The 21012-nt window shown below is 38.2% G+C and overlaps 1 protein-coding gene across 1 annotated transcript in view; it reads left to right on the top strand.

Annotated features, from left to right (window-relative positions):
• The first annotated feature begins 14226 nt into the window (after positions 1–14226).
• IL33 (interleukin 33) overlaps positions 14227–21012 on the top strand; it is a 59125-nt gene continuing 52339 nt past the window's right edge. The window contains exon 1 of the mRNA XM_043891193.1: positions 14227–14383. The gene's annotated coding sequence lies outside the window, so the exon portion shown is untranslated. The remainder of the gene's footprint in view (positions 14384–21012) is intronic.

Raw genomic sequence — 21012 nt, 5'->3', positions numbered from 1 at the left:
GAAAAAAAAAAAAATACTCTGGAAGGAATCAATAGCAGAATATCTGAAGTAGAAGAAAGAATCAGTGAGCTGGAAAATAAAATGGTGGAAATAAATTCTGAAGAACATAATAAAGTAAAAAGAATGAAAAGAACCAAGGATAGTTTCAGAAACCTCTGCGACAGTATCAAATGCATCAAATTCGAATTATTGGGGTCCCAGAAGAAGAAAAGAAAAAGAAACGGTATGAGAAAATTTTTGAAGAGATTATAGTTGAGAATTTCCCCAACATGGAAAAGGAAATAGTCAACCAAGTCCAAGGTTGGCAATAAAACCAATGAGAAACACACCAAGACACATACTAATCAAACTAACAAAGACTAAACACAAGGAAAGAATATTAAAAGCACCAAGGTAAAAGGTTGTGGCTGAGCCGTGAAAGACACCAGGATTTTTGGCCTCTGGAGGAGAGGAATTCAATCTGGGGCCAGTGATGAGGCTTGATCACTCAGAGCTTTTGTGTAAGAAAGTTTTATTAAAGTATAAAAGAGATGGAGAAAGCTTCTGACATAGACATCAGAAGTGGGCAGAAAGAGTGTCCCCTGCTAGTCTTTAGCTGAATGTTATGTAGATACTAGTGTTAGGGGAAGCACACGGATTGAAACCGCCCACCCTGGCCAGGCACCATACTAACCATTTGCATGAGTTGTTTTATGACAGGAGAGCCTGATAAGGAATACAGAACTAATAAGCCACCACCAACCGGAAGAGTTCGGGAAAGGTTGAAAGGAGACACCGCGTGTCTGTCCACTTCCCAGAATCCCTCTTGCTAGCATCCATCTTGGCTGAGCAATGCGTGCGCCACCAGGAAAGACTCTGAATTAGAATGATTGGCCAAAGACCACCCAGAAACTAATCCCATCACCATAAAACCCAAGACTGCGAGCCATGCGGCAGAGCAGTTCTCCTGGGTTCCCTTACCTACTGCTCTCCACCCGGGTGCCCTTTCCCAATAAAATCTCTTGCTTTGTCAGCACATGTGTCTCCTCGGACAATTCATTTCCAAGTGTTAGACAAGAGCCCAGTTTCAGGCCCTGGAAGGGGTCCCCCTTCCTGCAACAAATGGCTACTCTGGTGGGGACTCTTCACTGAGACTGGCATCCTGACCACCCGGGGTACTCAAGGGCCACTTTGCCTGCCAATGGACCAGACCCAGTGGCTGCAACTGGGACCCTTTTGTCCCTGGTCTCCTCCTGACACGGACAACTGGCCAGAGTGCCCCGACTGGTAAGGAACAAGAGACTTTATTGACCTCTCCCCTTCCCTCTCTCTTTCCTCTCCTTAGCCCTTCCCATCCTTCCCGTTTTTCTAGTCCCCCAGACCTGGAAGCAGGAATCTGGTCAAAGGGCCTCAGCTTGAACTGAGGATTGGAGACTGAGCACCTCCTCTTGGCAGAGAACACGAATTCTGGTTCTGGTAGGGCTGAGTTCCAGTCCTCCCTTCTCTGGAAGCCCAGGGAAAAGTCTCGTAAAGCTGGGTATCTGCAGGTGGCAGGAGACATCTGTAAGGCCACCCCTTTTGCCCCCTTTCCCGCCTCCTTCCCCTTCTTCTTTCAACCTAACTTCCTTTCCTCTTTTTGAAATCTTTGAAGACATCTGAAGTTCTGTGTCTCTATGGAAGGTTTTCTGAGAGACTGTATTCTTGTATTTAAGGGAGTGTCTGATGAGGACTGCCAGGTTTATACGTGTGTGTTTTAACTCTGTTCTGTGTTGTGATTTTTGATGGCCATTTTCCTTTGTCTGGCCACCATTTGGTTTAGACCTGCCGCCATTTTGTTAGAACTTGATTTTCTTTCCCTGTGCCTTGAGACCAGGGCTCTCAGGAACACTTATCTAGACCATCTCTAACTCCTGAAACTGAGGGAAAAAGGGAAAAAGCCTTTAAAAATTTTATTTATTTCAACTTTTTTTATAAACTAGTAAATTTTATATTGTAATATCTAATTCATGACCAAACTTAGAAAATGAAGCTAGATCTTGCACTATGTCTGTTGAAATATGTCTTGGTATGTCTTTGTCTCTGGGTAATATTTTTTAGGTTAATTTGTAAATGAGCTCTATTTAATTGGCTTAAAGAAAGGTAAGCACTTACAAATCAAATAATTCTAAATTAAACAAATTCCAGGTTCAGGTGAACTGGGAAATATTCAGTATTAAATACCTGATATTAATGTTTGTTGACCTATCTAATATAGACTTGTCTTAGAGTAATTAACATCAAATAGAATATTTTCATTGTAACTAGGATTAATATAAGTTAGATATTATATCTGTTACAAGTTTCTCAACAAGAAAACTACCTCGTGTGAAAAAACTTCTATAAAATGTAAATGAGATATGAGTTTGTATATAAACTCTATTAAGAATAATTATTCTTTAAGAATATCTGTCTACAATAGTCTTTCCAGATTGGCATAACTTGAATTTCTAAGGGTTGTGCTAAACTAAGTATTGGAAGTCTATTGAATAATCAGGTCATTTCCAAATAAAATAAGATTTTGAAACATTTACTACTAAACACTGATTTCCTTCTACAGGAAAACTAAAGAGATTTGGGACTATAAATGAATAATGTTTGATGCCATCCTAAAATGTTTTAAGAAAGCAAGGGTTTTAGAAATTATCACTGGTATTTATGCTCACCAATCTATAAAATACTAGTATAAAAGTTAGCTCTTGGTTGCTAAAGGAAAGCAGGAAGTGTGCTTTCAGTAAAAAAAAAAAAAAAAAGTATGAAAAAATACTAAAAAGAGTTACGCATGATCAGGATTTTCTAAAATTGGATTACAATTACTTAGATAAATGGATTTTGTTGTGAATGACATAAAAAAAAACTGGTTAGAGCCATTTAGGTCCAAGATGGAGCTGACTTTCACTAAACCTTGAGCCTTGGTATTTCTGCCCATTGTGACATATCAACAAGCTAAATGATACACCCATCAACATTGACTAAATCTGACCAAATGTTCTAAACTTTTAACTGATCTTTTCGATAAAACTTCCTAAATCGAATTCTTTTGAAGTTCCTTTGACCTCTAGCTAACTTTGGGGTGCTTCAGAGGGCCCCTGAAACATCCCAAAGAGAGATATTAAACTGTGTTTATTTGGTTGGTTAAATTACATAAAAAAGATTATCAAATGAGTAATAAATCCACTCATGTTATAATGTATGGTAAAATTACTAATACAGATATCCTAGAAATTATATGGAGTTCTTAACATTTTGATATGAGTTGGTATTCTAATGAGAAACCTGATGACTTCACAAAAGTTAACAAAGGAGTGAACGAACCAGCGAATATGCTTGTAATTTTTATGGTTTCTATCTGAAAAATTACAGGTTTGAATCTTGTGTTTTCCGGGAGTAGGGAAAACCTTCCTCTCAAACTAATTATGAAAATAATTTGGTAAAATTATATGTTATAAGCAAAACAATTATATTTTCTCTCTATCTGACTCCTCCAGAAATTTGAAACTCTAAGGTTTCCAGTAAGTTTATCAAATGAGCTAAGAAGGTTATCTCACTAACAGGTACAAAAATCTCAAGGAATTTTTGAGACCTTAAAAAGGGAAGAGTTCACCTAGATTTGTTAGGCAAAATCTGTGATAAGCCTTTGGTGTGAGTTTCCCAGCCCTGTTTTATATTAAAAGTTCAGTCTGAGAGTCTATAAATGTTTCAGGAAAATAAAAAGTCTATAATCAATTATGGTTATATAAATCATCAGACCAAAATTAGTGAGAACACCTATTTTGCAAAGAAACTAGCCTTAATTTGGTTGTTTGTTTATTTGATAAAAATGAGGGTAACTTTAGGGAGAAAAAGATATTTCAAAAAATGTTAAATTCCAGTTTGTTAATGGAGGGCTGCATGTAGTAAGACTCATTTCTTGGATAGTTCTTTGCTGTTATATGATATTAATGCAAAATTTAATTGAATTCTTAAAGAACACCCTAAGTTTGTTTCTGAAACTTATCTCAGTAATCTATCTTTGGATGAAGATCAGATGCCTCATGACCTGCAACCAGGACTGGAAAAAGACATAATTTAAGGGACTGTCTCCAACCTGGATGGAAGGACTTTTTTTCAGGAGAAACTACACTACACCAGGATGAGAAGAAGACGACATCAGAGGTAGACAGCTTGCCCAAGATGCTGCACCTGATACGTATGATCATTTATAATGTTTTCTTGACTTCTTAGACCTTTGCATATAAATCAAATGCTTTTCTTTCATAGGCCTGATCCTATGCTAGTTTTAGAAATCAATCCAATTGTTGGGTTTGTGGCCAATTACCTGTATCTAGTTCTGGGTTACCTTGGTAAATTTCTCTACTACAAGACTCTAACTGGTTGGCCCTGAGGAAATTTACTTAAAAAAAAATTATAGTCATATTCAGGTCACTGTGATACTAGTAGATGGGATCCCCTCACTGGGCCAATTAATAATGCCTACTCTGACTCTAGCCATAAATTTGAGCCTTTTTCTATTACTCAAGCTCAATCAGAGCAACAACAAAAGTTTCAGCAAGGGAGAAAGAAATCTCCCACAATTATGAGATGGATTTATATAGATAACACCGGGCTATGGTAATTTAGGTTTAAAGTCTCCTCTGTGTTGGAAACAATTAAATCATACTAAGGATAATCAGTCTAGTAACACTAGAAAACTGGGCTATGTGCCTTATAGACGGTGGTGCTGATGTATAATTTCACTGAAAGATAAAGATTCGTACAGAGTAGACTAAGTCAGACGACCTGGGATATACTGGGCTACATCTAATGGAAGCTCTTAAGTCTTACTTGTGACTTTACTAATACTGCTGGCTATGTTCTTTGTATTTCACCTGTTTTACAAAATTGCTGTTTCTTACACTGCCAAATGTGTGACTGAGGCCTCTGATAGGATAATATATAGTTCCCTATGAGATCGAGGATGATAACAGTGTAACTCTAGATATGGAAAGAAGCAACAAGAGGGAATGTTTTCCTGGACCAAGAGGCTAGTAAGACAGGTGGTCCAGAGAATTTTGGATACTGTTTTATGGCCTAGTCCAGTAACAGCACATTGAGTGGCCTGTTAACAAAATCTTTGCCAAACCTGAGAATGGACATTCTCAGCACCATGGGATAAAATGGTCATGAAATGCCCCCCTCAAAATCATGGTCAAGTTTATGAGCAAAAAGGGGCTCTGCCAACTGAAGATTGACACTTGCCGTCTACATCTACAGAGATTAAATCATGGCAACTTCTGACTTTCAACAGCCCTGAAAGGAGTTCAGGGTGAAAATCAGGAATGAGGCACTCTGTGCTCTGAGAAAAACTGGCAGAACAGGCCTTCAGATAGTTAGATCTTTTCAGGAGATTTTATGAGTCCCAACTCTTGCATCTTCTCATACCTAGAGAAACACTGACATCATTAATGGTGACATCTGCTTTGGCTATTAAGGAAAATTTTACAATTAAAAGTCAAAATAGAGTACTCAGCTATGGTTCAGACATCCTGGGAAATAACCAGGTGTTACTATGGGTGAAATTTCAGATTAGACATTGTATTGCTAAACACTTGAGTTTTCTGAGTCGTATCAGGCTTACATGCCACCATTCTCAAAACAATGACTGCTGGAAGCTAGTAACTTATACCTTACCTCTTATAAAACTAGGCAACTGGCCACCTGGCTAAAAGTCTCCCCAAAGTGCCAGGTCCAGACTGGGTTTCAGGCCTATTCTTCTAAAAAGAAAGAGATTTATTTTGTCTGTTAAAATTCCAGTTATCCCTCCTCCAGCTACTACTAATTGGGTCTGTTACAACAAAATGGCAGACCAAGGGATTGAGATTTTAATCATAAAAGGCTCAGATCTAGGACTTGGAACTCAGGAATACTTTCAATTCAGTGTCTCTTCTCCAAGCTGAGGCAGTCCTATGCCCCATTTTGACAGGAAATTATCACAGTCATAGTTGCCCTATTCCCTCAATTAAAACTGAGCAGGACTCTGTGGGGTGGCAACTCTGGAGTACAGATCTGCTGTGTGTTCTCCATTTCTTATCTGTAGGATATAGGCTTCATTCAGCCTCCTTGACCTTCCCTGAGTTCCAAAGGGTGGATTCAAATAATTGCTAATCAGGGAAGGGAGGGAATACAGAAACACAGGAGAAACAATCAAATGGTGGTACAGCCTCCAGACAGGGTCCTGGTTCCTACTCAAAGAAATATGCATAACAGTGTCTTTTGAGGTGGCTCAGACGGTAAAGTGTCTGCCTAGGTTGTGGGAGACCCGGGTTCGATCCCTGGGTTGGGAAGATTCCCTGGAGAAAGAAATGGCAACCCACTCCAGTACTCTTGCCTGGAAAATTCCAAGGACTGAGGAGCCTGGTAGGCTACAGTCCATGGGGTCGCAAAGAGTCGGACACGACTGAGTGACGTCACAGGAGCCCCCACCCAGGTGGAGGATGGTAACTTCAGACTAAACACAAGATTCCTGGAGCACAGCTCTGTTGCTTCACTACCAACCAATCAAACAAACAAACAAACAAACAAAAAAAAGTAACAAACCCTGCATCCCTCACCCCAAATGTTGCCTCCTGTTTCTGGGAACCAGTGATGACCATCCTTTTAGGTCTCCTGTTTGGCCCCTGTCTATTTCATCTCTGAGAGGCGCCAACAGTTTCAAGCTAAACTGCTGTTATTACAAGGGTGAAAGCTGGTTTCAGATGTGGAACACCCCAACTTAGATCAGGGAGAGAGAGACTTCTGCTCTGCTAGGCAGGCCTACGCCTATGCACAGCAGGAAGAAGTTACAGAAGAAAGAGACCTCCGCCCCAATTCCCAAGAAGTATCTTGAGTATGAAGTCTCTCAGGGGGGAGTTGTTAGGGGAAGCACACTGATTGAAACCACCCACCCTGGTCAGGCACCATACTAACTATTTGCATGAGTTGTTTTATGACAGGAGAGCCTAATAAGGAATACAGAACTAATAAGCCACCACCAACCGGAAGAGTTCAGGAAAGGTTGAAAGGAGACACCGCGTGTCTGTCCACTTCCCAGAATCCCTCTCACTAGCATCCATCTTGGCTGAGCGAACGTGCACCACCAGGAAAGACTCTGAATTAGAATGATTGGCCAAAGACCACCCGGAAACTAATCCCATCACCATAAAACCCGAGACTGCGGCAGAGCAGTTCTCCTGGGTTCCCTTACCTACTGCTCTCCACCCGGGCGCCCTTTCCCAATAAAATCTTTTGCTTTGTCAGCACATGTGTCTCCTCGGACAATTCATTTCCAAGTGTTAGACAAGAGCCCAGTTTCAGGCCCTGGAAGGGGTCCCCCTTCCTGAAACACTAGCAGGCTGCTAATTAGAGAAAGGAGATGTCTCAAAACTTAGATATAGGCATCAGGCCCCTCACCCACAACATGCATTTTGAGATAACATTGGCACAAGGTGAGTTGTCCCAGACCATAAAATGATTGACATGAATCTTGAAATAAGGCAGGTATCCAAACAAAGACACAGTCTCATTAACATAGCTTAAGAGAACATTTGCATGAGTAAAACATACTGGTTTGTCAAGTTGGTTCTGAGTCTTAGGCAAAGATTTGAAGACAGAGTTTGGGGTAAATACATAGTTTATTAACATAGCTTAAGAAAAACAGTTCCATAAGAAAAACACATTGGTTAGCTCAAGGTTTGAGAAAAGTTAAGTTCAGGTGGAATCAGGTGTCATTGTGGCAAAACAAAATTTTAAAAGAAACTTCTTTTAAAATTTGTATAGAGAAGGTAAAAAAAAATCTGACATGTAGTTTGTTACCTCCTGCTGCTTAAGAGAGATTTTAAAATGTCTGACACTTGCAGCCTATTTCCTCCATTTGGAGACCCCTGGTCCTCCTGCCTGTTACCCTCTCAAAGGGAAAAGCAACAAGTAACATACAAGGGAAACCCCATCCGTTTAACAGGTGATCTTTCAGCAGAAACTCTGCAGGTCAGAAGGGAAGGGCAGGATATATTTAAAGTACTGAAAGGGAAAAATCTACAACCAAGATTACTGTACTCAGCAAGGATCTCATTCAAAATTGATGGAGAAATCAAAAGCTTTTCAGACAAGCAAAAGTTAACAGAATTCAGTACCACCAAACCAGCTTTGCAACAAATGTTAAATGGACTTATATAGTCAAGAAATACAAAAGAAGAAAAAAATTTACAAAATCAATTTCAAACAATTAAGAAAACGGCAATAGGAACATACATATCAATAATTACTTTAAATGTAAATGGATTAAATGCTACAACCAAAAGATACAGACTGGCTGAACGGATACAAAAAGAAGACCGATATATATGCTGTCTACAAGAAAACCACTTCAGACATAAAGACACATATAGACTGAAAGTGAGAGGATGAAAAAATAAATTCCATGCAAATGGGAAGCAAAAGAAAGCTGGAATAGCAATTCTGCTATCAGACAAAATAGACCTTAAAGAAGATTACAAGAGATAAGGAAGGACACTACACAATGATCAAGGGATCAATCCAATAGGAAGACATAACAACTGTAAATGCCTATGCACCCAACATAGAAGCACCTCAATACATAAGACAAACACTAACAGACATAAAAGGAGAAACTGAAAATAACACAATAATAGTAGGAGACTCTAACACTCCACACACCAATGGACAGATCATCAAAACAGAAAATTAATAAGGAAACACAAGTCTTAAATGATACATTAGATGAGAGGGATCTCATTGATATCTTCAGGACATTCCATCCAAATGCAGAAGAATACACCTTCTTCTCAAGTGCACATGAAACATTCTCCAGGATGCACCACATCATGGGTCACAAATCAAACCTCTGTAAATTTAAGAAAATTAAAATCATATCAAGCATCTTCTCCAACCACAACACTATGAGACTAGATAGCAATTATAAGAAAAAAAAAACTGCAAGAAGCACAAACACATGGAGATTAAACAATATGCTTCTAAATAACCAACAGGTTATTGAAGAAATCAAAAGGGAAATTAAACAATTTCTAGAAAGAAATGGCAATGAAAACACGATGACTCAAAACCTATGGGATGCAGCAAAAGCAGTTCTAAGAGGGAAGTTAATAGCAATACAATCCTACCTCAAGAAATAAGAAAAACATCAAACAGACAACCTAACTTTACACCTAAAACAACTGGAAAAAGAACAAAAAAGCCCAAATATTAGTAGAAGGAAAGAAATCATAAAGATCTGAGCAGAAATAAATGAAAAAGAAATGAAAGAAACAATCAGTTCAGTTCAGTCACTCAGTTGTGTTCAACGTTTTGCAAACCCATGGACTGTAGCACGCCAGGCCTCCCTGTCCATAACCAACTCCCAGAGTTTACTCAAAGTAATGTCTGTTGAGTCGGTGATGCCATCTAACCATCTCATCCTCTATCGTCCCCTTCTCCTCCTGCTTTCATTCTTTCCCAGCATCAGGGTCTTTTCAAATGAGTCAGTAAAATCTGTAGATCAGTAGCCATCTTAACAACATGTAAGCACTTTGATTCATAAACATGGAATGTCTTTCCATTCATTTAGGTCTTCTTTAATTTTTTCAATGTTTTGTCATTTTCAGTGTACAATTCTTCTATCTCCTTGGTCAAATCTATTTTTAGGTATTTTATTCTTTTTGGCACTGCAATGGACATTTAGGGTGCTTCCATGTCCTATCTATTGTAAATAGTACTGCAGTGAACACTACCAGGAGCCTACCAGGATCCTCTGTCCAAGGAATTTTCAAGGCAAGACTACTGGAGTGGGTTGCCATTTCCTTCTCCAGGGGATCTTCCCGACCCAGGGGTCGAACCCAGGTCTCCCACATTGCAGGCAGACACTTCACCATCTGAGCCACCAAGGAAGCCTGATGAGCACTGGGGTGCATGTGACTTTTTGAATTATGGTTTTCTCGGGGCATGCTAGTAACAGAATTACTGTGTCATATGGTAGTTCTATTTTTAGTTTTTTAAGGAACTTCCATACTGTTCTCCGTGGTGGTGGTGGTGGTAGTTTAGTTGCTCAGTCATGTTTGACTCTTTACGACCCCATGGACGCCAGGCTCCTTTGTCCATGGGATTCTCCAAGCAAGAACATTGGAGTGGGCTGCCATTTCCTTCTCCAGGACTGTCCTCCATAGCAGATGCATTAATTTATATTCCCACCAACAGTACAAGAGGGTTCCCTTTTCTCCACACCCTCTCCAGCATTAATTGCTTATAGATTTTTTTTATGGTAGTCATTCTGACTAGTGTGAGGTGGAACCTCATTGTAGTTTTAGTCTGCATTTCTCTAATAGTTAGTGATGTTAATAACCTTTTCATGTGCCTCTTGGCCATCTGTCTGTCTACTTAGGGAAATGTCTATTTAGGTCTTCTGCCCATTTTTTGATTGGGTTGTTTGGTTTTTCGTCATTGAGCTGCATGAGCTATTTGTATATTTTGGAGATTATTCCCTTGTCAGTTGCTTCATTTGCAAATATTTTCTCCCATTCTGAGGGTTGCCTTTTCATCTATTTACAGTTTTCTCTTCTGTGAAAAAGCTTTTAAGCTTAATTAGGTCTCAATTGTTTATTTTTATTTTCTTTTTTTTTTTCATTTATTTTTATTAGTTGGAGGCTAATTACTTTACAATATAGTAGTGGTTTTTGTCATACATTGACATGAAAACTGGTCAACAACTTGTAAAAGAATGAAACTAGAACACTTTCTAACACCATACACAAAAATAAACTCAAAATGGATTAAAGATCTAAATGTAAGACCAGAAACTATTTTTATTTTCATTACTCTAGGAAGTGGGTTAAAAAAGATCTTGCATGATTTATGTCAGTGTTCTTCCTGTGTTTTTCTCTAAGAGTTCTGTACTGTCTAGTTTTACATTTAGGCATTTAATCCATTTTGAGTTTATTTTTGTGTATGGTGTTATGGAGTGTTCCAATTTCATCCTTTTATATGCTGCTGTCCAGTTTTCCCAGTCTTTTCTCCACTGTATATTCTTGCCCCCTCTGTCATAGATTAGGTAACCATAGGTGCACGAGTTTATCTCTGGGCTTTCTATCCTGTTTCATTCATCTATATTTCTATTTTTGTGCCAATACTGTGCTCTCTTGATCACTATAGCTTTGTAGTATAGTCTAAAGTTGGGGAAACTGATTCCTTCAGCTCCATTCTTCTTTCTCAAGATTGCTTTGGCTATTCATGGTCTTTTGTGTTTCCATACAAATTTAACATTTTTTAAATTCTAATTCTGTGAAAAATACCATTGTAATTTGATAGGGATTGCACTGAATCTGTAGATTGCTTTGGGTAGCATAGTCATTTTCAAAATATTGATTCTTCCAATCCAAGAACATGGTGTATCTCTCCATCTGTTTGTGTCATCTTTGATTTCTCTCACTGAGAAGAAATAGTTTTCTGAGTACAGGTCTTTTGTCCCCTTATGTAAGTTTGCTCCTAAGTATTTTATTATTTTTTCTTGCAGTGGTAAATGAAATTGTTTCTTTAATTTATCTTTCTGATCTTTCGTTGTTACTGTACAGAAATGTATGAGATTTATGTGCATTAATTTCGTATACTGCAATTTTACCCTTTCATTGATTAACTCTAGTAGTTTTCTGGTGGCATCTTTATTTTTTTCTATGTGTAGTATCAGGTCATCTGCATGGTTTTTCCAGTAGTCATGTATGGATGTGAGAGTTGGGCCATAAAGAAGGCTGAGTGACAAAGAATTGATTATTTTGAACTGTGGTGCTGGAGAAGATTCTTGAGAGTCCCTTGGACAGCAAGAGATCAAACCAGCCAATCTTAAGGGAAATCAATCCTAAATATTCATTGGAAGGACTAGTGCTGAAGCTCCAATACTTTGGCCACCTGATGTGATGATCTGGCTCATTGGAAAAGACCCTGATGCTATGAAAGATTGAGGGCAAGAGGAGAAGGGGGTGACAGAGGATGACATGGTTGAATGGCATCACTGACTCAATGGACATGAGTTTGAGAAAACTCAGGGAGATATGAAGGATAGGAAAGCCTGATGTGTTGCATTTCATGGGGTCACAAAGAGTTGGACATGATTTAACAACTGTAAAACATCATCATCATCATATCTACATGTGCCTGTGGGTCAGCAAAATTTCAGACAGTCACTTTGCATCTACCCTGAAAGAAGGCAGCTGGTATCTGAGAAGGAATAGGAGAGGAGAAACAACTATATAAGTCATAAAACTGGGGTGACCATATCGCAAAGTTCACCTATTACTTTGGACTAATTATTAATAACACTCTTTTCATTCTCAAAAGTTTTACAGTTTTGATAATAAATTATTCTATTGTCACTTGAACAAAGCCCCAAAGACCTGCAGTCCTCCTGGCTTCTGGATACATGCTTTCATTTGCACTGAACTCAAATTTCAATTTGAATGGAATGGTGTACCTGTGGCAGTCCAGTATTGTTAAGATTAACCAGAAAGGCTGAAAAAACACCACAAACAAACAAAAATTTAAAATCCATATAAACGTAAGAGAAAGAAAAGACACATTGAGGATGAGGAATCAAGATTCCAGGAAGACAGAAGCTGAAACTACAGCTGGTTTTTTCCAGGGGCATTTGACAATTCCATGTGTGTACCAGGAAGCAGGCAATCTGGATTTCTGGGCAGAAGGCCACTGTTATGAAACAGGGAAATCAACAAAATCTTTCATTCCTGTGGGGATGAAGAGACAAAATTGGAGGCTTGAAAGGCCAAGAATTCAGTGAAAAAAGAGGGCTGGCGAAAACTGAGCCTGACATACAAGGAGTTTTCATCTCAAAACATTTGCCAAATTACACAGTTGCATGAGGCAGAGGCTTAAAAAAAAGAAAGAAAGTCACTTAAAAGCAGAGCTGAAGTTTTGGCAGTTTTTATTTTGCAATCTTACTCCACTGAGGAGAAAAGAGTTATAGTGCATGAATGCTAGGGGAAATGTTCATAATTTAAAAATTTTGTTAATCCAGAAGAAGCAAAGAAAGAAAGAAAATGAGGCATAAACAAGATTGACAAAATATAGAAAGAATAAAGCAAAATTTCAGAAATAAATGCAGATACGCCAGCAATTGGGAGAAGGCAATGGCAACCCACTCCAGTACTCTTGCCTGGAAAAATCCCATGAATGGAGGAACCTGGTAGGCTGCAGTCCATGGGGTCGTGAAGAGTTGGACATGACTGAGCGACTTCCCTTTCACTTTTTACTTTCATGCATTGAAAAAGGACTTGGCAACCCACTTCAGTGTTCTTGTTTGGAGAATCCCAGGGATGGAGGAGCCTGGTGGGCTGCCATCTATGGTGTCGCACAGAGTCGGACACGACTGAAGCGACTTCGCAGCAGCAGCAGCACACCAGCAATTACAGTCTAGTACAAAGACAAACTGGTTAAAACCAGAACAAAACAAAAATCAACTATACACTGCTTATGAGACACTTCTTAAATAAACATCAATAGATAGTAGATAAAGAGGGACTTCCCTTGTGGATCAGCTGGTAAAGAGTCAACCTGCAATGCAGGACACCTGGGTTTGATGCCTGAGTTGGGAAGATCTAGAGAAGGGAACGGCTACCCACTCCAGTATTCTGGCCTGGAGAATTCCATAGACTGTATAGTCCCTGGGGTCGCAAAGAGTTGGACACGACTGAGCGAGTTTCACTTTCAATAGATAAAGAGGGGCATTTTGTAGCAACAAAGTCAAAGAATCGGACTGTTTATTCTTTGTGTTCTTAGTATTTGCAAGAATTTCCAAGGTAAAACATAATGACAGTCCCTTGGTTGCTATTAATACCTGTCATCTCTCCCTCCCATTTACTGTACTTCTGGAGTACAGCTCAATTCCTAATCAGCACAGATTGTCCAGCTTCCTGCCTGTTTGTGTTCTTCCTTCACTGCTTTCTCTCAAGAGTGGATACAGCCGTTTTCTTTCATTCCTCACAAATGCAATAACTTGGCTTGCTCAAGATCATTGCTCAAGTTTGGGGATGATGAAAGGGTTGCATATGAGTTGATTTTGATGAGAGTTGGAAGCATAAAACACAGAACATCAAATCCATAATTGCAGGAATAATTTAAGATGGAAATGGGGGAGAAGACAGTGAATTTTAGTTGACAGGATTATAACTATTGGTTGTTTACATGCTATTAAAAACCTGCTAAAATGTCACCCAATCAGCTCTTCCTTCCACATCCATTTGGTTCTCTGCCAAACTTTCGGTAACAAATAGAGCCTGCAAGCGTTTTAACACAGAGCTGCAGCTTTTCAGGGGAGAAATCAAAACAAGATCACAAGGTAAGAATGAAATCAATATTCTGGTACATTTTAATAAGGTCTTACAAAGTAAAATCTTGAGAACCACAGAGAAAAGCTTTTTACTTCTATAAAATAAAGAATTAGGTTGATTTATTATTATTGCCAATATAAATAAAAGTTGATGATAACAGTTGTTGCTAACTTAGAATGCCACTTTGTTCTCTTTTGAGTGATTTATAAAATTATTAATAAATTGCTAAAATAAGTTGTCTTTATAGTACATGTTCTCCTTTAGCACCACAAAACTTCATAAAGCAAGTTGATATTCTACTTCTTACTCCTGAAATGTTTATCCAAGGCAAACCTACTCACAATTGTTCACAACTGGTTTTTAAGAAAGAAGGACAAATATAAGAACTAAAGATGTCATCCTCTCAAAAACAATTTGTGGAAAAAATAAGGAATTGACGTACTAAATGAGTAAATTCAAAAGCTTATTAGTTTTGCTACTATTCTTCATTTAGAATGAAAATCGCTTTTTTTTTTCTCTTTAATTCTTGCTGTCTTGCACTCTTCTCTGCCTTATATTTCCTTGCATAAATACTTGCCTGCAGGCTATTTTAATTAAAATAAAAAATGGCACAAAGTCCTGAAAGGTTGTTTCTGAATCATGCAAAGATGCCGGGATTCTTGGCCTCCGGAGGAGAAGAATTCAATCCAGAGCCAGAGACGAGGCTGGATCGCTCAGAGCTTTTGTGTAATAAAGTTTTATTAAAGTATAAAGGAGATAGAGAAAGCTTCTGACATAGACATCAGAAGGGGGTAGAAAGAGTACCACCTTGCTAGTCTTAGCACTGGAATTATATACTCTCAAATTAGTTATTACAGTGAATCAAAAGAATGTCTGGAGATTGTAAAGACCTCACCAGACCTACTCCCATGATTTACATTTTGAGATAACAGAATTAGCCAGAAGGTTTTTTTCAGAGACTGTCCTCAAGCAGGATACATTATTGTTATATAAGCCTAAGGAATGTAGAGGGGGAAAAAAAGCTTGTCCTTTCTTCCTCCTTGAGAATTCCAAACGCCTGTCTCCATGGGGACCCTAGACTTCTTATCAACCTGCCTAGGGATTGACTCTCTCAGTCCTAAGTACTGTGGCTGCACAAAAGTTGATTCTAGAGGGTTTTTGGAGACTTGAGAGTGAAGTAACTAGGACTAGGGGTGGCTGGACTTGACTGTCACTCCCTCCTCAGCACTGTGCTTATTCTGTTTGAGTCATCCCTGTATGTCATCCTATGCTGTTCTCTATATTCCTACCTACTGCTTCTCATATTTGTCTTTTGAATACTTAATGCTCTTCTTTTAATTTTGACCCTGAAAAGGCATAGCTCTGTGTTCAGAAAACCTCAGAATTCTCTATTTCTTAGAGTCTGGGGTGATTGAGCTGAATCACACAACTGGGTAGTATCCATAAATTGTAAAGAACTCTCACAGGCATCTGCAACTCAAATTTCACATTTTCTTCCACATGCTTCTCTGGAAGGATCCTAGATTTCCTATTAATCTTTAACTGGTGGTTGCCTAATTCATTTTCTCAGCAATGTATTGACCTAGATGTTTTACTCTTTCCCATCACTGTTTAACTTACAACATCTAAAGCCAAAAGATACCTCTTTTCCTTTCCCATTTATAGAGAGGGAAGAATTCTGAGGGGAATTTTCACTGAAACATTGAAACGGTGCTAAAAAGTAAAGGAAGAGATTGAGAAATGGGAGCCACCTCTCTTGGATACAGTCTGTAAAGGATTAAAGAAACAGCTTTCAACCAACTTCAGGGAATGTACTGAGTCACTGTAAAAAGTTCTGCTCCATGAAGGAATTAAATCATTTCAGCAAATACTGTGGGAGGTGAGAAGTGGGATAGCAGTGCAGCAATGAGGGAAGAAAAAGAAAAAGCACCAAGAATTGTTCATGCCAATAAACCTGATAGCATGAGGTCTTTTTGGAGAATATGAGTGCAAAGTTAAATCATTACATGGAAGAACTGCAGGGCGGGTAGCACTGGGGGAAGAAAAATATTACATCAGAGAAATTTATGCCAGTAAATCTGACAGCAGGAAGTCTGTTTTTGACATGAGAGTGTGACTGTGCCAAAATCATTGTATCTTTCATTCAACAAGGTAAAATTTTGGAAAACACGGTGGGAATCAAGTGATAGAATTCTTCTTTTATATCTCAATTTGCAGCAGGGACATTTAGAAACATTAAGACCAAAAATAATCTTGAACAGCAGAAAGAAATTTTAATTCCATTAAAAACAAACAAAAAAACCCAATATTTGGTTCAAGGACTTTGGGACATAGTAGAACCTCTAATCTCTTTTCATTTTCCGTCTGGTTTCCCTGGTGCTGATATCTGTACACACAAGGAATCTTTAAGGGTACACAGTCTTACAGGACAGGCAAAGTTCACTGTTGGGGGTGTTAAAGGTGGTATAAGGAGTTTGGGGCACTTCCTCACTGTAGCAGACTCCTGGCATGACATGCTCACATGCTGTCCTTTCTATTAGTGGTAAATCATCCTATAACTGTGAAGATTTTTGTTTCTGTTCATTTTTTGCTATAAGTGTAGACTGCAATGTAGCATAATAGTAAAAAACCACAAAATTTTAGAGGAAGATAGGCCTCAACTCAATCATCTGTCATTGACTAGCTGTGTGATTTTGTATCTTAACATTCCTAAACCTGAATTATTTTCTCTTGTGTAAAATGTAAAACAAAAACAAAAGAATAATAAGATACTCTACCTTAGAGAGGTGTTGAGATGCTTTTGAAGGTAAAGCAAGTAAGAAGCAGTCATGAAAGGTAACTGTTAATAATCACTTAAATTTCATTAAAAGTGAGACATTAATTCCACATTCTCTCATTTAATCTTCACAGAATCTCTATGAAATAAACATTATCTTCTCCATTTATAAAATTAAACAGGTGAGATTTAGAAAGATTGTAATAACCTAAAATGACACAACCAGCAAATTTCAAACCAGCAATTAAAACCCAGAGTCAAGTTCCAGGAAGGAGAAAGAACCAACAGGGAAGATGGATTCCAAATGACTTTATTTAATGCATCTCTAATCATCTTTGTGAAGCCATTTTCTATTTAAGGTTTCAGTCATTTTCAAACAAAAATTTTAATGAAATAACATTAAAATCTTTCAGCTATTTTCTTTAGGACTACTTTTATTGCCATCTGAAGGAAAGGGTTCCTGTCAGCCACTATTCTCTTAAGTAATTTTCTGTTGTCACTGCCACTGGTAATGCCAGAACAGCATCCACCCATAAACTCGGCTTCGCTTTTAACCAGCACACCAGTCTACATCTAGTTCCCCCTCACTTTGCACAGATCATGAATTGGGTCATCATTAGAATTTTCCCCAGAATTGCTAATACACCTGAGACCTTTTGCAAGTGTAAGAATGTTTTGCTCATTACTTCTCTTGGATTTCCTAGCAAAGATTAGATATTTTCTTAAAGAACTTCATAGTTCTGCATATCTGCTCTGTTCGAATCTCAGCCACTCTAACTCCTTAGCCTGCTGGCTCGATCATTGGCTGCTGTTTAAGAAATGCTATTAAGTAGTTTATGTGTGTGTTGTGTGTTTGGTCACTCAGTTGTGTCTGATTCTTTGCGGCCCCGTGGGCTGTAGCCCACCAGGCTCCTCTGTCCATGTAATTCTCCAGGCAAGAATACTGGAATAGGTTGCCACGTCCTCCTCCAGGAGATCTTCCTGACCCAGGAATTGATCCTGCGTCTCTTGAGTGTCTTGCATTATCGGGCGAATTCTTTACCACTGGCACCACCTGGGAAGACTTTAAGTAGTTTATATTTTCTTTTTAAAAGGGAAATTATGTGCCTTTCTCTCATGTTCTTTCATCTGGGAGCTTATTAAACCCAATCACGAACTTACCTCTAACCTGAATTTACTAGTTCCAAAAGTTTTCCTTCCTGAAATTTTATTTATTCATTATCTTTTATACATATATTATATGGCAATTGCCCACATTCCTTAGCAAAGGTGTTTAAACAGTTTATCAGTAGTCAGCATGGCTACTTCATGCTAATCAATGAATAGTAGTAGGATTGTTTTTTTGAGTAAATATTTCTTTTCTTCTAGTCTTTTTTAAAAGTTTGAGCCACAGACCTAGGTGCCAACATTCATTCTAATATAAGTTGGTGGTTATTTTTAGCTTCTTTTTTTTCTTCAATGTGACTTTTATAAGATTCATATTACATCAATGTATATGTAGCATTATTTATCAAAGAGCAGGCACAGTTTTTTCACTTACTCAAGTGCCATATGGCTTGTGAAATCATAATCATAATCATAATGGTCACTATGTGGTATAAAACAGTATAAGCTGTTTTAATAAACAAGTTTGGATAGTGCCATGCCTAGGATGTGACATATAATGCTTACATCTGGCTGGCTGTCTGATTACTATTACCTTTCAAATGTCAAGTGGAAAGATTTCTACTCAGTGCTACAGGTCCATGAGAGTAGACTCAGCATTTAGAAGCATTAAAGTCATTTGCATTGTGGTGTGCCAGTTGGAAAAAAATACTATCTGTAAATCTTTGTATTTTTTTAATTCATAAAAGTACAAAGATTGGATAGAAATCCAATTTTTAGAGCATCCATTTTTTTCCGGTTATTTGTGACAAATGCTCCTAAAAGAGCATCTGTTTTTAGACTTACTGGTTCTCCCTACTATCTAGGTAGAACCATGCAGGGACTAGTAGCCTCAAGGATTGTGGTTCACTGTTAGATCTAGATAACTTCTTTACCTATCCCATGCAACACCCCTTCTTGGCAAAGTAAGGGACCCCAGTTACATTCTTCTGCCCTGCATCATTAGATATATTCAGAAAGAGGTCATCTCTGTCCAAAGAAGGAAAATGATTAGGTCTGTCTTGGAGAATAAGAGAAGTGTCTAGCACAATCTTTTCACTTTAAGCCCAGCTACCAGGTAAGCCTACTTAGATTCCCATGTAAGGATGATAAAGTCAGCAATTTGGGAAATGGTTGCAGCACACGAATTAGGCAGGGTGGGAGACAAGGTTTATCATTCCATGGTGGACATGTTTCCAGACCTCTGAATTGTATTTTCTGATCATTGAACAAGGTAACTCTATTGAAATTCTTATGGGAATTAAATATACACGATGTGGATTGCAACTTAGCCTGTTCAGGTCATTGTGGAGGAACTCTTAACATCTGTGAGTAGAAAGAGTTTATACTCTTGATTTTTAAATGTCTTCTAACAATAAAATTTAATATCTAATACACAGTGCAGTATATCACTGGGTGGCCACTGGCTTGAGAAAGAAAATCTCACAGTCTGTACAGGGTGAGGTGCAAAACATTTAACAGCTGGCACGGCATGAGCAGATATAATAGTGGGAAAGGAACTAGCCATTTGGAGTGTGCCAGCTGAATGTCAGCACTGGGAGGGACCTTCACTGTGGCTTTGATGTGTATCAGCCAATCTAGGATAACATGGGAGTGACAGGGCGGTGGAAAAGCTAAAGGTTTACAGAACTTTTAACAAGTTGGCCAGTGTTTCTGTTACCGTTTGATATGCAAATTCCAAACAGAAGAGAAAAATCCTATAAAAGTTATGCTAGCAATAATTTTAGTCTTTGTACAAGGAAATGCTTTCACATACTATGAGACTATATTTATAATTAACTTCTGAATGGAGGTAATTTGAGATAATATTTGACTTAAAAACAGCTTTGTAGTCCATCATATGGACTCATGATTTTGGTGATATTACAATTAACTCCTTTTCAGACTTGTTTTGATTAGCTACAACTTTTTTGTTGTGCTGAGCCACATGGTCATAATTTATCACACAGAAGCCCCTTCATGGTGGCTCATTTTAAAATTTTCTCAGAACTTTAAAATATGCATCATTGCTTTCAGGCAAAAGTTATTCAGGCTTATCTTGCATTTCTTTTACCTGAAATATTAAATCAGCCATTCTCCAAAGAACCCCAATTTCTTTAGTGGGGAACATTATTAGGCTACTGAAAATCTGGGCCCTGGGATACACACTGGATTATTTCATCTTAATACTAAAATTAAAGCAGTTCAGTTACCAGATAGAGGGAAGAAAATTATATATTATATAAAATCATTAGTTGATATTTGTATTATCACTGGAGTTCTATGATATATGTCAAAATACTTCTTACAATTATTTTTAATATTTTATTTTGTTATGAGTATATAATCATTTGTTTGATTTACACTTTGGTCCAACTGTTTAAATTTTTTTAACTTTGAAAATGTTGATATCTTATTAATTGACAGTTTTTGTTTGGTTCCTACCTTGGTTTGGAGTAGTACCTACTCCAGCATTCTTGCCTGGGAAATTCAAGGCAGGCTGAATGGCAGACTACAGTTCATGGGGTTGCAAAGAATCAGCCACATTACTGGAGGATATGGTGTAACTGGTATCCATTACTTTGCCAAGTAGAGGTATAGCATATGATAGGTACAGAAGTTATCTGGATCTACCAGTGAACCACAGTCCTTGGGGTTACTAGCCTCTGCATGGTTCTACCTGCTTAACAGTTCACTTTATAAGTAGGATGTTAACTG

The sequence above is a fragment of the Cervus elaphus genome, chromosome 29, assembly GCF_910594005.1.
Source record: "Cervus elaphus chromosome 29, mCerEla1.1, whole genome shotgun sequence".
NCBI lineage: Eukaryota > Metazoa > Chordata > Mammalia > Artiodactyla > Cervidae > Cervus > Cervus elaphus.
This window is presented reverse-complemented; position numbering and strand designations above follow the sequence as displayed.